We start from the raw sequence: 15,810 nt of genomic DNA, 5'->3' as shown, positions 1-15,810 counted from the left end.
TCAAAAAACTAATTTCGACCTTTTGACATGATGACCTAGTACATGTCGACCTAACGGCCATGTCGACCTAATGCATGTCAACCTAAGGGCAATGTCGACCTTCAGTGGTCGACCTAATGAGTGTCAACCTAAGTTGGGTCGACCCAACGACCCATACCCCTATAATCTTAGTGAAAAGGTCTTGAATCATCATGAGAGACAGAAAAAGATGCCCCACTGATGGTTGCAGAACCATCTATAAATAAAGCCAACGACTGAGCCTATCCTTGCCACTGCATGTGGTGAATGGCATGTTGGTAATTTTATGTTTTTCTGCACCAAACTTTCCCTTTATTATGGGATTTTGTTTTCTCTTTGCCACTGTATATTGTCTTTATTTTATTTTAGATGCCCTGACTCAATCCAAAGATCCCTGCATGGAGTCACAGGGTTTATAGATAGCCAGTTTACCAAGAGTCACCCTTAGTCACACTAAAGGAACCAGAATGCTCTCCAAAAGCAAGTCCCATCTATGCCTCTAAACTGAAGTAAAAAAGTAAGCTGATAAGTCAAATAAGTAATGCCGCTCAGGTGCTGAAAGGCAGCAGTTGTTCTATTTGCAAAGATACTGTACTGTATGGTAAGACTGAATTAAGAATTATTGCCATTTTCAGTAGAATGGACAATTTTGGGGATTATATCACCTTCCATTAGATTGTCACTTGATAGTCAGAAATTACTTACAATATCAGCAGTGGTATTAAAAAGTATTCTACACATGTAGATTCATAAGGATACCCCCAATATTCAATTATTTCATGGCAAACTATATTATGTAATTAGAATGGATTGGTTGGAAGTAGGGATGAGCGGAAATGAACCCGCCGAACTTGAAGATCCGAGCCCGGATCGGAGTCAGGCTCAGTTTTGCGTGCCTGACTCGGATCCGAAAATGGGGCAAAACTTCATCACCCCGCTGTCGGATCTCGCGGGTTTTGGATTCTATATATATATATATATATAGTGCCGGTGATCGTGCCTTCTTCACTCCAGACTTGGAGAGTGCATAGTAAGGACATGTTCCTTCTGTGTTGTTAGGGAAAGAGTAAGCTAGGAGAGAGCAAAGGGGGGCAGGAGAGAACAGAGGGGTTGTTTTGCAGGAGAGTTGAGCTGGGTGCTTAGTTGTGCTGTCACTGTGTAAGTGTATAGTAGCATTCTGTGGCTGTGTATAGGACCAGGTGTTCTCTGTCTATAAGGGGCTGTGTACTGCCATACACTACTGCTATATATCCTGTGTGTGTGATCCAAAGCAAAATGATATTTCTATTGGTGCGTCACTCTGATTATTAGTACTACGGCTGCCGTACACTACTGATATATATTTTTTGCATTGGATCATACACAGATATATTTCTATTGGTTCATCACTCAGTGACGACTACCAGTACTGCCATACACTACTGATATATATATATCTGTGTGTGATCCAAAGCAAAAAATATATTGGTGCGTCACTCAGTGACGACTATCAATACTGCCGTACACTACTGCTATATATCTGTGTATGATCCAGAGCAAAAAATATATTTCTATTGGTGCGTCACTCAGTGGCGACTACTAGTACTGCCGTACACTACTGCTGTGTGTCTGGGTAATTCAGAGTTGATCGCAGCAGCAAATTTGTTAAAAGTTGGGCAAAACCATGTGCACCGCAGGGGAGGCAGATATAACATTTGCAGAGAGAGAGTTTGATTTGGGTGGGTTATTTTGTTTCCGTGCAAGGTAAATACTGGCTGCTTTATTTTTACACTGCAATTTAGATTTCAGTTTGAACACACCCCACCCAAATCTAACTCTCTCTACACATGTTATATCTGCCCCCCCCTGCACTGCACATGGTTTTGCCCAACTGCTAACAAATTTGTTGCTGCGATCAACTCTGAATTAGGCCCTGTGACCCAAAGCAAAAAATATATTTTTATTGGTGCATCACTCTGACCACTAGTACTGCGGCTGCCGTACACTACTGCTATATATCTGTGTGTTACCAAAGCAAAAAATATATTTATATTGGTACATCACTGAGTGACTACTAGTACTGCGGCTGCCGTACACTACTGCTATATATCTGTGTGTGATCCAAAGCAAAAAATATATTTCTATTGGTGTGTCACTCAGTGACTACTAGTACTGCGTCTGCTGTACACTGCTGCTATATATGAAAAATCCTCTGTGTGTGATCCAGAGCAAAAAATATATTTCTGAATCATTTGTGTGACATTGTTGCTGTACCATATGAAGCATATGTATGCCGTCACCATTCAAACAATGGTTGCTGATTATTTCAGTGATAGCATCCAAACAGGCATGTCAGACAGTCTGTTTCAATACTGGCAGGAAAGAGGCAATTTGGAGGCCCTTGCACAAACTGGCTTTGTTTTTCTTAAGTTGCCCACCCTCCAGTGTGTACTCGGAAAGAGTTTATAGTGCAGCCGGGAACCTTGTCAGTGATCGGCGTAAGAGGTTACATCCCCAAAATGTGGAAAAGATGATGTTCATCAAAATTAATTTCAAATTCCATGAGGAACACCTTTACCAGCAATTACCTCCATAAAGTACAGAGGGACCTGTGATGGTGGATTGCAGCCGGGATTAATTTATAGTTTGTGAAGAAGAGGATGTACACACTGATGGGGGGAGGAATTGGATGCTGATGGAGACATCATGCCTGTTTAAAGTACTAAAGCAAGTTTGTGCACTGCCCATTGCCCAGTGATGTGCGTTGAGGTCAGTGTCTGGGTAGGCACACATGGAGGTGGGTCTGACTACCCCTGCTACACTGCGCCCACCTGCACCACCACCTCCTGCCACACTGGACCCACCTGTACTGCAGTGATGTGCGGTGAAGTCAGTGCCCCTGGGAGGCACACATGGAGGTGGGTCTGACTATCCCCTGCCACACTGCACCCACCTGCACCGCCACCTCCTGCCACACTGGACTCACGTGCACTGACACCCCCTGTTACACTGCACCCACCTGCACCGTCACCTGCTGCCACACTTCACCGCACACATAACACACATAAGTAGCTGACACCCAGTCCGCAAATACGCCCGCGCCACAATATTCAGCAGCGCCGGCAGCCCCTTTCTCTGCCCCCTCCCCCAGCAGTGGCTCTTTTCCCCACATCAGCCAGCAACCTTCCTCCCACCCCCCTCCGCAGCAGCCAGCAAATCCCCTATCTCCCCCCTGCAGCAGCTGGCAACCCTCCCCCACCCCACCCCCTCCTCAGCAGCCAGCAAATCCCCTCTCTCCCCGCTGCAGCAGCTGGCAACCCTCCCCCACACCACCCCCCTCTGCAGCAGCCAGCAAATTCCCTCTATCCCCTCTGCAGCAGCTGGCAACCCTTATCTCTCCATCCTGCAGCAGCTGGCAGCCCCCCTCTCTGTCCACCACAGAGGCTGGCAATCCTCCCTCCCTCTCTCTCTGCCCCAGCAGTGGCTTTTTACGCTGCTGCAGATGGCAACCTTCCTACCCCCCCATCCCCGAAGCAGCCAGCAACCCCCATTTCTCACCCTGCAGCAGCTCTCTTCACCTGCAACGATGCGCAGACCAGGTAACGGGCGAGGGAGATCCGCAGCTGCAGTGAGCTGTCTGTGGCTGCTGAGAAGAGGGGGTCATGTCTGCGGAGCTGGAGGGGAGTACATCCAAGCAGCTACAGGTCCGGCGGCACCTCAAACCCCTGTCACGGGCTCCGGAGAGAAGAGCGGTGAGTAGTAAACATGGCCAGCCAAAGGATCATCTGGCAGTCCGCCCCTGTCAGTGCTGTCCAATAACATCTGCCTTACTGACAGGGGCGTGCCTTGATGTGGGTTGAAGGTACGGCCCCATCAATGAGGCAGATGTACTAGTGCCGCTTCTCATATTTTTAATGGGCTTTCAGTGCCCACACCTTGGCCCCACCCCATGCCCGCTCCCCGCTTCACACACTTTATATTAGTCAGTGGGAGGTAGCGCTCTCACTGCCGAAGGGATGAAACATGAAAAAGGAGCAAGAAAAATAAAAAACAAAAGACATTCCAGATGGTTATTCATATATTCACCAGTTATAAGACCTTGCTGCTATGTAATGCACTTATTGCCTGCAGAAATAAACTTCCCCTAAAATGACTGGTCCTAAACAGGATAGATTGATATCTCCTATTTGATGGTAGCATAGAGAACATCCCGCGACTCAGATGCGAAGGATCTCTCAAAATACTTTTCACTTTGGAAAGAAGCCTCCACCAGAATATACTGGTGATATTGCTGGGCGGGATTGCAGGAAATAAGATGATAGTGCTGGGCAGGATTCTAGGATTAGCTGATAGCAGCACTGAGCAGATAACACGGATGACTGGAGACAGTGATGAGCAGGACACATGGAAGTGCTGGACAGGATGCATGGATGGCTTGAGACAGCGCTGAGCAGAATACCAGGATTAGCCGATAGTAGTGCTGAGGTAGGGCCCATGGAAGTGCTAGACAGGACACACAGATATTTGGAATCAGCGTAGAAGCAGGAAGTGCTGGGCGTGACACATGGATGAGCTGAAGGCAGGAACACATTGACACTGGAGAGGAACACCAATATAGCACTAGCAGCATTCAGGTAACAAAGTCTTGTGATCAAGAACTATACCAGAGGGAAGGTATTGCTTTGACCAGACTGGTTGCCTGTCTAAGGTTTAAATAGGAACAGGATGAATTCCATTGGTGAATGAAGAAGGATGACTGCTGCAGCACTGAGGTTGGCTGAAGGAATCACATGACAAAGTCCAAGATGGCCAAGGCCAGCATGCTGGGTGTTTAGTAAACAAACATAGCAGGATGTTTAGGGTTAATAGCAGGTCAGAATAACAGGATCACTGCAGTAGTCAGGAGTGTATTAACCAGAAACTAAAACAGAAAAAAGACTTGCACAGAAATACTGTACAAGTGCTCTTCAAGTATCATGTTCACATAAGCATCAAATGTGCCAGTTATCCCACCGGGATGCAGTTAAAATGCTGGCTGTAGGGATCCCGGCGTTCAGGAGACCTACACCGGAATCCTGACAGTCGGTGAAATACTGACTCGGTTGGTGGGTCCACGTCACCAACTAAGTGGGAATAGAACCTGTGGCAAGAGAAGTGAGCCACTTGGCCCGAAGTGTGGCCAGCGCGGTGAGCCAGTGAGTGGACTCGCTGCCTCACTGCCGGGATTCCGGCAGATGGGATGCCGCTGTTTGTATACTGACAGCTGGCATCACGTCTGCCGGTAAATCATACCTAACCCATCCCACCAATGAGTAATACATACAGATAAAATAAACAATAGTCACCATCGGATATTTATCAATAGGCCCTTTTCAAGCACACTCAGTTGAAAACAAATCAAGTAGATGCACAGCAATTAAGCACAGGATTTCAAATTGTCTGCCTTATACTGTAGATGAAGAACATACTACTCCTTTTCCACCCTTGGCATATCTGAAAAAAACGTGTCTTTCTTCCCTTATGCACTTGTATAGCAGTATGGGTACCGGAAGACACATGGAAAAACACAGAGCTAGTGAAGAAATACTTTTAAAAGCAGAACTTTAATACCATGTTACACTTACAAATTTAAAGCAGTGGCAAACACAGCAACAGCATCAGTATGGGGGTTCCCTGAAATCCCAGATATCTTTAGGGTTGGTAGGATCTTTGCTCCGGATACCATAGGAACACAACACCAGCAAAAGCTGCGTTGACTTGAAGTCCAAAACATGTGAGCCACGCTTAACACATTTCAGACTATATTAGTTCTTCGTCAGAAGCGTGGTTTTGCTTAAACAATAACTGTTTATACAGTGGAGGACTTACAGCTGATTCCCCCTACCGCTAATTAGCGTTTTCCATAGACTTCGCAAAGCTGCAGAAACCGTAAACCAGAAATAAGATGGCCATCTTTGTTCCAGATGCATTCCAACACACCTGAAAGTCATCATATATGTTCCAAAAGAGGTCTATCATACTGATAAGTGGCATCAGCTCCAGCCCTGATCAGCCAGTTCTGATCGCACTGTAGGAGTAAGTCCTGGGCTGCGCAGAGACTGCACACAGTGGATTTTTGCAGCTCGGCGTACACATGGGATCGCACACTTGCACTGCAAATTTACACTCCCACTGGAGGCGGCGACTATCTTAACGCAGGACAGCACAGTTAGCAGACCAGCGATCAGGTCTGAATCACTCCCTAAGTCCATAATACAGAAACAGTGCATACAATAAAAACAATAGTGAACATGTATAAATATATTAACAATAAGATGGGAACACATGGCAAATCTAGACTATATGGACAAAAGTATTTGGCCACTCCTGTTAATTACTGAATTCAGGTGTTTCAATCAGACCTGTTGCCACAGGTGTATAAAATCAAGCACCTAGCCATGCAGTCTCCATTGGCAAACATTTGTGATAACAATGGGTCCTTCTGAATAGCTCAGTGACTTCCAGTGTGGTACTGTGATAGGATGCCACCTTTGCAGTAGGACAGTTCATGAAATTTCATCCCTGCCGGATAGTCCACAGTCAACTGTAAGTGATAATATTAGAAAGTGGAAGCGTTTAGTAACAACAGCAACTCAGCCACGAAAAGGAAGACCATGTAACATGATGAAGTCAACGACTGCTAAGGCGCATGGTATGTAAAAGTCACTGCCGATCTGCTAATTCAATAGCTAAAATGCACCGAGCTTCCACTGGCATCAATGTAAGCACAAAATCCGTGTGGCAGGAGCTTAATGGTTTCCATGGCCGAGCAGCTGCATGCAAGCCTTACATCACCAAGTATAATGCCAAGCGTCAGATGGATTGGTGTAAAGCACCCCGACACTGGACTATGCAGCAGTAGAAATGTGTTTTGTGGTGTGACAAATTATGCTTCTCTGTAACGGTATGGGATTGTTTTTCAGGGTTTAGGCTATGCCCCTTAACTCCAGTGATGGGCAATCTTAATGCTTCAGCATACCAAGACAATTTGGACAATGCTATGCTTACAACTTTGTGGCAACAGTTTCGGGAAGGCACTTTTGTAGTCCAACATAACTGTGCTCAAGTGCACAAAGCAAGGACTATAAAGACATGGTTTGATGAGTTCAGTTTGGAAGAGCTTATCTGGCCAGTTCAGAGCCCTGACCTCAACCCCATCGAGCACCTTTAGGATGAACTGGAATGGAGATTGTGAGCCAGACCTACTCATCCAACATCAGTGCCTGGCCTCATAAATTGCTCTACATAAGAGTAAGAACAAATTCCCACAGAAACAAATCTTGTGGAAAGCCTTTCAAGAAGAGTGGAAGCTGTAATAGCTGCAAAAGGTGGACCAACTCTATATAAAAGTATATGTATTTAGATTCAATGTCATTACATTCCCTGTTGGTGTAATAATTAGGCATCCAAATACTTTTGTCCATATGTTGTATGTAAAACACTGGACCAGATATAAAAATAGTAATAGTGAGGTAGCAGTACTGTGCAAAAAAAATGCAAACATTTTACAAAGATGCAAAAAGGGTAAACAGCAGATGTAGGCAAATGAATAGAGGATACTATGTTAAAAAAAATAAATAAATTGAAATTCACTATTGAGTCCCTTGGCTCCAAGGGTCCTCAACTGGTGAATCAACCTCATTTTAGTCTCTACTCAACATCACTTGTCCGCTATTGTGGAAGAATTTGCTGGATCCCCAAAAAGTACACAATATAGCATTCCTTTGCATTAGGATGCTTCTTAAAACGTGCAGAAACTGCATGTGTCGCTAGACCCTTGCGGATATTATATATGTTCTGCAAGTCTAACAAGCCACATGCACACTCCAGGATGTAAACAACATTCCTGGAGTGGCATGTGATAAACTCCCTAATTGGGTATATTTTACTACAGTATTTACTGTGAAATCAGTAATTTTACGATTTTTAGACTTCGCATCTTTGCACATCAGGGAGACCACACAACGATGGAAGCACTTTCATCTTACACTTTTGTCTAGTTTCACCCTGAAGACTTCTTCTGACAAGTTGATCTCTAAGTGTAGGTGCATTTCTATAAATAAAACCCAGTTTATGCAGTAATACTCTCCCTATTATTGGATCTTGCCTTAGTTAATTCCAGTTCTTTTAAATACAGTTTCCATTTATTTAAAGGCCACATTATACTAATAAAGCCCCACAATTTTTCATCAGTGTCTGGTTTATCATTTTTAATTTTCAGCCAGTCAGTGCAGTCTGATTCACCTTATGCCTAGATTTTTCCAAGACACTCTTATGGTAACCCTTCACACGGAAATGATCAGAGAGCTACTGTAATTTAACATTTGTTCACAAACCCCCATTTCCATGCAGTTCCTCTTTTTCACTGCGCTGGAATCCGGGGTTATCACGGCAATTACCCGGGTTTTAGCAGAAAAGGGGTATAAGTAATGCTAAAACCCTGATTCATGACAATAATAATCTATGTACATATTGCATATATGATATTATATTTTGAATGCAAAGTAATATCATGCCTATGTAAATTTCTGCATACATATATGACTCTTTAAAGTTACTTGTTTTGATGGTCCATTTAGGAAAAAAAAAACTGTGTTTCAGTAAATAAAAATCTACATTAGGCAAGAATAAAAAAAAACTCTGTACTGGGGTTGATCCATAGTTGTGATCAATAAAAGGAATAACTTTGCACCTTGGGAAAACAATGTTGCACAGCAGAAGCGGAGATTTAAAATGTCACATTTAGATTAGGGAGAGTCATGTTCTAATTATCATCTGAATTAGAAACTGTTAATAAATAATAAATTGCAGTGTAAAAATAATGCTTTCCAGCAAGGTTTCTGCATGTAAGCTATTGCTGAACAAAATGGGAGTTTCAAGCTTCAAAAAGTGTAATAACCTAGTATGCTTGACCATTTGCGTTTTGAGAAAATATTTGCAGATTCATGTAGGATCCTAAAGGAATCACTGATAAAATGATGCATAACAAATATGAGCTGAATGTTATAAAATGTTATGGCAAAGGTTTACGAGGTGTGTCTAAATAATTAGACTGATGCTATAAATTATATTTAATTGTATTAAATACATTTGAACTCCTTGCCCTTTCTATGTACTCCCCTTCTGCATCTACTCACCACTCCATTTCCATTGGTCAAAGCCAAGCTGTAGCTCATTACAGTATCTGTCATCTGTCTTAATAGCTGCATCGTTTTCTTTTTTACCTCAGTAACGGACGCAAAATGGGTTCATTTGAGTATAGATTTGTCTTTAGGGAAAAGATAGATGTCACACAGTCTAGTGAGCATGGAGGATGTTCTGTTCTCTGCCAAAAACTGCTTGCAGAGAGTGTTGTGTGGCTGGTGCTTTGCTTGTGTCAATGTTCCCTTCATGATCAGGACCAGGAAGTGACAGCATGAGAGGGCTGCAGGGAACTTCCGCCATTACAACACCTTAATGTTTTATCCATTCTCAGTTTGTTTGAGGTTATTTTGTTTTATCTATGCACCATTATACCCTTCCGGGCTTGCTTCGCTTGCCACGATTCGGGCTCGGTGTCTCGCTCCGCTCTGCTTGGTTACTATTCCAAATAGTTGGTCTCATGGACCCAGGGGCTTATGGGAAAGGTCCTCTCCACAAAGGGTAACTAGATGCTACCCTGGCGCTTTATCCTGATGGAGGATGAAATAATTTTTCAACAACTCTGGGCTCTTTCTTCTGATTCTTTCCCACATTGTTACTAGCTGATGCCTTCACAAATGTTGCAGGATAGGGTACAAATAATCCCACACCCAAGAGGTGGCTTTTTTGGCCTTATGCCCAGACATCACAATGACTTTCTTTTTTATCACGGACAAGAACTGCAACCACTGTGTGGCTGACTTACACAAACATCATCATCAACATCCTCATTAGCCTCAGAGAGTGCACAAATATCCCCTCATCCTGTTCCACTTCCACAGTAGCATCCCAAATTTCTATTATGTCATCATCACCATCTTTACTTATACTGATCATCCCCACATTTGCATATAGTGCAGAAATGGTGGAAGGAGGCTTTTCTACAAGTACAGTGTGAGAAAGGTCAGACTCACATATAGCTAATGTGGACACCCCTAGACTCTCCTCAGGGATTTGTGAACACACAGTGCCAAATGTAATCGAGTGAGAGATTTGGTAAGGTTTTTCAGTTTTTTTTAAAGTGGCAATCATTTACACTGCAAAACCAGGTTGATCTTTCTGTGTAAATGATTGCCACTTTAAAAAAAAACTGCAAAACCTTACCAAATCTCTCACTCGACTACATTTGGCCCACAGTTTATTCTTCAGCCTTAGTATTATTATTTTTTTAAGTGATGATTTGTCAGTTTTTAGTGTGAAAACTCTACCGATTTTTTACAATGTAAAAGATTTGGATTTCAGGTGCCCTTTCAAAAACTTCCTGCCCCCTGGACCATCACTATTATATGTTGTGGCAGTAGCCACAGCACTAGTACTTGGAGGCTGCTCCTGCTCTTCTAACAACTGATTGTAATCCATATAGACTCAGTACTTTTTTTTCACAAATGACAACTCACACAGTGGAGTCAGATGCTTATATTTATGAATGCAGTGTGGTACAGCATCTATTGAGCTTTAATGAACACACAAGTTGGACAAAAGAATTAAAACCACATTTTTTTATTAGCTTTTTTCACAAATGACAAGTCACACTACTGATTCACAGTGATTATATTAATAAATGCTTTTGGGTACAGGACCTACAGCACACACAAGTTGTCAGTGACCCTTCGCTTTAAAGCTTCCTCAGCAGCACCAGTGTTATTGTGCATGTGCATCAATAAAGGGTTAATGATCGATAAGGCTGCCCTGACAGTCTAGTGCAGGCCTGGCCAACCTGTGGCTCTCTAGCTGCTGTGAAACTACAAGTCCCAGCATGCCCTGCCACAGTTTTGCTATTAGGGGATGATAAAACTGTGGCAGGGCATGCTGGGATATGTAGTTTCTCAATATCTGGAAAGCCATAGGTTGGCCAGGCCTGGTCTATTGTGTGCTTTCCTTCTAGTGGTCCTGTATGAAATGGCATCCAAATCACTGCGAGCAGGACTTATATCGAATTCAAAACTCGCGAGATCTGGTGCTGGGATTATGATGTTTTGCAAATGCTCGGATCATCCCAGATCCCAGAAGTTCGGGTGTGCTCAGTACTCGGGTTGCTCGTTATCATCCTCACTATCACACTCATCAGTGGTAATAAAATCACACAATAATAGCGCATTCTCACTAGAGATGAGCGGGTTCGGTTTCTCTGAATCCGAACCCGCACGAACTTCATGTTTTTTTTCACGGGTCCGAGCGACTCGGATCTTCCCGCCTTGCTCGGTTAACCCGAGCGCGCCCGAACGTCATCATGACGCTGTCGGATTCTCGCGAGGCTCGGATTCTATCGCGAGACTCGGATTCTATATAAGGAGCCGCGCGTCGCCGCCATTTTCACACGTGCATTGAGATTGATAGGGAGAGGACGTGGCTGGCGTCCTCTCCATTTAGATTAGGGTTGAGAGAGAGAGATTGACCTGAGGCTGTGATACTGTAGAAGAGAGTGCAGAGTTTAGTGACTGACGACCACAGTGACCACCAGACAGTGCAGTTGTTTGTTTTATTTAATATATCCGTTCTCTGCCTGAAAAAAACGATACACACAGTGACTCAGTCACATACCATATCTGTGTGCACTGCTCAGCCCAGTGTGCTGCATCAATGTATATATATATATCTGACTGTGCTCAGCTCACACAGCTTATAATTGTGGGGGAGACTGGGGAGCACTGCAGTGCCAGTTATAGGTTATAGCAGGAGCCAGGAGTACATAATATTATATTAAAATTAAACAGTGCACACTTTTGCTGCAGGAGTGCCACTGCCAGTGTGACTAGTGACCAGTGACCTGACTACCAGTATATATAATATTAGTAGTATACTATCTCTTTATCAACCAGTCTATATTAGCAGCAGACACAGTACAGTGCGGTAGTTCACGGCTGTGGCTACCTCTGTGTCGGCACTCGGCAGCCCGTCCATAATTGTATATACCACCTAACCGTGGTTTTTTTTTCTTTCTTTATACATACATACTAGTTACGAGTATACTATCTCTTTATCAACCAGTCTATATATTAGCAGCAGACACAGTACAGTGCGGTAGTTCACGGCTGTGGCTACCTCTGTGTCGGCACTCGGCAGCCCGTCCATAATTGTATATACCACCTAACCGTGGTTTTTTTTTCTTTCTTTATAGTCATACTAGTTACGAGTATACTATCTCTTTATCAACCAGTCTATATATTAGCAGCAGACACAGTACAGTGCGGTAGTTCACGGCTGTGGCTACCTCTGTGTCGGCACTCGGCAGCCCGTCCATAATTGTATATACCACCTAACCGTGGTTTTTTTTTCTTTCTTTATACATACATACTAGTTACGAGTATACTATCTCTTTATCAACCAGTCTATATTAGCAGCAGACACAGTACAGTGCGGTAGGTTACGGCTGTGGCTACCTCTGTGTCGGCACTCGGCAGCCCGTCCATAATTGTATATACCACCTAACCGTGGTTTTTTTTTCTTTCTTTATACATACATACTAGTTACGAGTATACTATCTCTTTATCAACCAGTCTATATTAGCAGCAGACACAGTACAGTGCGGTAGTTCACGGCTGTGGCTACCTCTGTGTCGGCACTCGGCAGCCCGTCCATAATTGTATATACCACCTAACCGTGTTTTTTTTTTCTTTCTTTATACATACATACTAGTTACGAGTATACTATCTCTTTATCAACCAGTCTATATATTAGCAGCAGACACAGTACAGTGCGGTAGTTCACGGCTGTGGCTACCTCTGTGTCGGCACTCGGCAGCCCGTCCATAATTGTATATACCACCTAACCGTGGTTTTTTTTTCCTTTCTTTATACATACATACTAGTTACGAGTATACTATCTCTTTATCAACCAGTCTATATATTAGCAGCAGACACAGTACAGTGCGGTAGTTCACGGCTGTGGCTACCTCTGTGTCGGCACTCGGCAGCCCGTCCATAATTGTATACTAGCATCCAATCCATCCATCTCCATTGTTTACCTGAGGTGCCTTTTAGTTGTGCCTATTAAAATATGGAGAACAAAAATGTTGAGGTTCCAAAATTAGGGAAAGATCAAGATCCACTTCCACCTCGTGCTGAAGCTGCTGCCACTAGTCATGGCCGAGACGATGAAATGCCAGCAACGTCGTCTGCCAAGGCCGATGCCCAATGTCATAGTACAGAGCATGTCAAATCCAAAACACCAAATATCAGTAAAAAAAGGACTCCAAAACCTAAAATAAAATTGTCGGAGGAGAAGCGTAAACTTGCCAATATGCCATTTACCACACGGAGTGGCAAGGAACGGCTGAGGCCCTGGCCTATGTTCATGGCTAGTGGTTCAGCTTCACATGAGGATGGAAGCACTCAGCCTCTCGCTAGAAAAATGAAAAGACTAAAGCTGGCAAAAGCAGTAGCACCGCAAAGAACTGTGCGTTCTTCGAAATCCCAAATCCACAAGGAGAGTCCGACTCCAATTGTGTCGGTTGCGATGCCTGACCTTCCCAACACTGGACGTGAAGAGCATGCGCCTTCCACCATTTGCACGCCCCCTGCAAGTGATGGAAGGAGCACCCGCAGTCCAGTTCCTGATAGTCAGATTGAAGATGTCAGTGTTGAAGTACACCAGGATGAGGAGGATATGGGTGTTGCTGGCGCTGGGGAGGAAATTGACCAGGAGGATTCTGATGGTGAGGTGGTTTGTTTAAGTCAGGCACCCGGGGAGACACCTGTTGTCCGTGGTAGGAATATGGCCGTTGACATGCCTGGTGAAAATACCAAAAAAATCAGCTCTTCGGTGTGGAAGTATTTCACCAGAAATGCGGACAACAGGTGTCAAGCCGTGTGTTCCCTTTGTCAAGCTGTAATAAGTAGGGGTAAGGACGTTAACCACCTCGGAACATCCTCCCTTATACGTCACCTGCAGCGCATTCATAATAAGTCAGTGACAAGTTCAAAAACTTTGGGTGACAGCGGAAGCAGTCCACTGACCAGTAAATCCCTTCCTCTTGTAACCAAGCTCACGCAAACCACCCCACCAACTCCCTCAGTGTCAATTTCCTCCTTCCCCAGGAATGCCAATAGTCCTGCAGGCAATGTCACTGGCAATTCTGACGAGTCCTCTCCTGCCTGGGATTTCTCCGATGCATCCTTGCGTGTAACGCCTACTGCTGCTGGCGCTGCTGTTGTTGCTGCTGGGAGTCGATGGTCATCCCAGAGGGGAAGTCGTAAGCCCACTTGTACTACTTCCAGTAAGCAATTGACTGTTCAACAGTCCTTTGCGAGGAAGATGAAATATCACAGCAGTCATCCTGCTGCAAAGCGGATAACTGAGGCCTTGACAACTATGTTGGTGTTAGACGTGCGTCCGGTATCCGCCGTTAGTTCACAGGGAACTAGACAATTTATTGAGGCAGTGTGCCCCCGTTACCAAATACCATCTAGGTTCCACTTCTCTAGGCAGGCGATACCGAGAATGTACACGGACGTCAGAAAAAGACTCACCAGTGTCCTAAAAAATGCAGTTGTACCCAATGTCCACTTAACCACGGACATGTGGACAAGTGGAGCAGGGCAGACTGAGGACTATATGACTGTGACAGCCCACTGGGTAGATGTATGGACTCCCGCCGCAAGAACAGCAGCGGCGGCACCAGTAGCAGCATCTCGCAAACGCCAACTCTTTCCTAGGCAGGCTACGCTTTGTATCACCGCTTTCCAGAATACGCACACAGCTGAAAACCTCTTACGGCAACTGAGGAAGATCATCGCGGAATGGCTTGCCCCAATTGGACTCTCCTGTGGATTTGTGGCATCGGACAACGCCAGCAATATTGTGTGTGCATTAAATATGGGCAAATTCCAGCACGTCCCATGTTTTGCACATACCTTGAATTTGGTGGTGCAGAATTTTTTAAAAAACGACAGGGGCGTGCAAGAGATGCTGTCGGTGGCCAGAAGAATTGCGGGACACTTTCGGCGTACAGGCACCACGTACAGAAGACTGGAGCACCACCAAAAACTACTGAACCTGCCCTGCCATCATCTGAAGCAAGAAGTGGTAACGAGGTGGAATTCAACCCTCTATATGCTTCAGAGGTTGGAGGAGCAGCAAAAGGCCATTCAAGCCTATACAATTGAGCACGATATAGTAGGTGTAATGCACCTGTCTCAAGCGCAGTGGAGAATGATTTCAACGTTGTGCAAGGTTCTGATGCCCTTTGAACTTGCCACACGTGAAGTCAGTTCAGACACTGCCAGCCTGAGTCAGGTCATTCCCCTCATCAGGCTTTTGCAGAAGAAGCTGGAGACATTGAAGGAGGAGCTAACACGGAGCGATTCCGCTAGGCATGTGGGACTTGTGGATGGAGCCCTTAATTCGCTTAACAAGGATTCACGGGTGGTCAATCTGTTGAAATCAGAGCACTACATTTTGGCCACCGTGCTCGATCCTAGATTTAAAGCCTACCTTGGATCTCTCTTTCCGGCAGACACAAGTCTGCTGGGGTTGAAAGACCTGCTGGTGACAAAATTGTCAAGTCAAGCGGAACGCGACCTGTCAACATCTCCTCCTTCACATTCTCCCGCAACTGGGGGTGCGAGGAAAAGGCTCAGAATTCCGAGCCTACCC

Source organism: Pseudophryne corroboree, chromosome 2 (genome assembly GCF_028390025.1).
Source record: "Pseudophryne corroboree isolate aPseCor3 chromosome 2, aPseCor3.hap2, whole genome shotgun sequence".
NCBI classification, from domain to species: Eukaryota; Metazoa; Chordata; class Amphibia; order Anura; family Myobatrachidae; genus Pseudophryne; species Pseudophryne corroboree.
The sequence above is the reverse complement of the archived record's forward strand: the minus strand, read 5'-3'. Positions refer to the sequence as shown.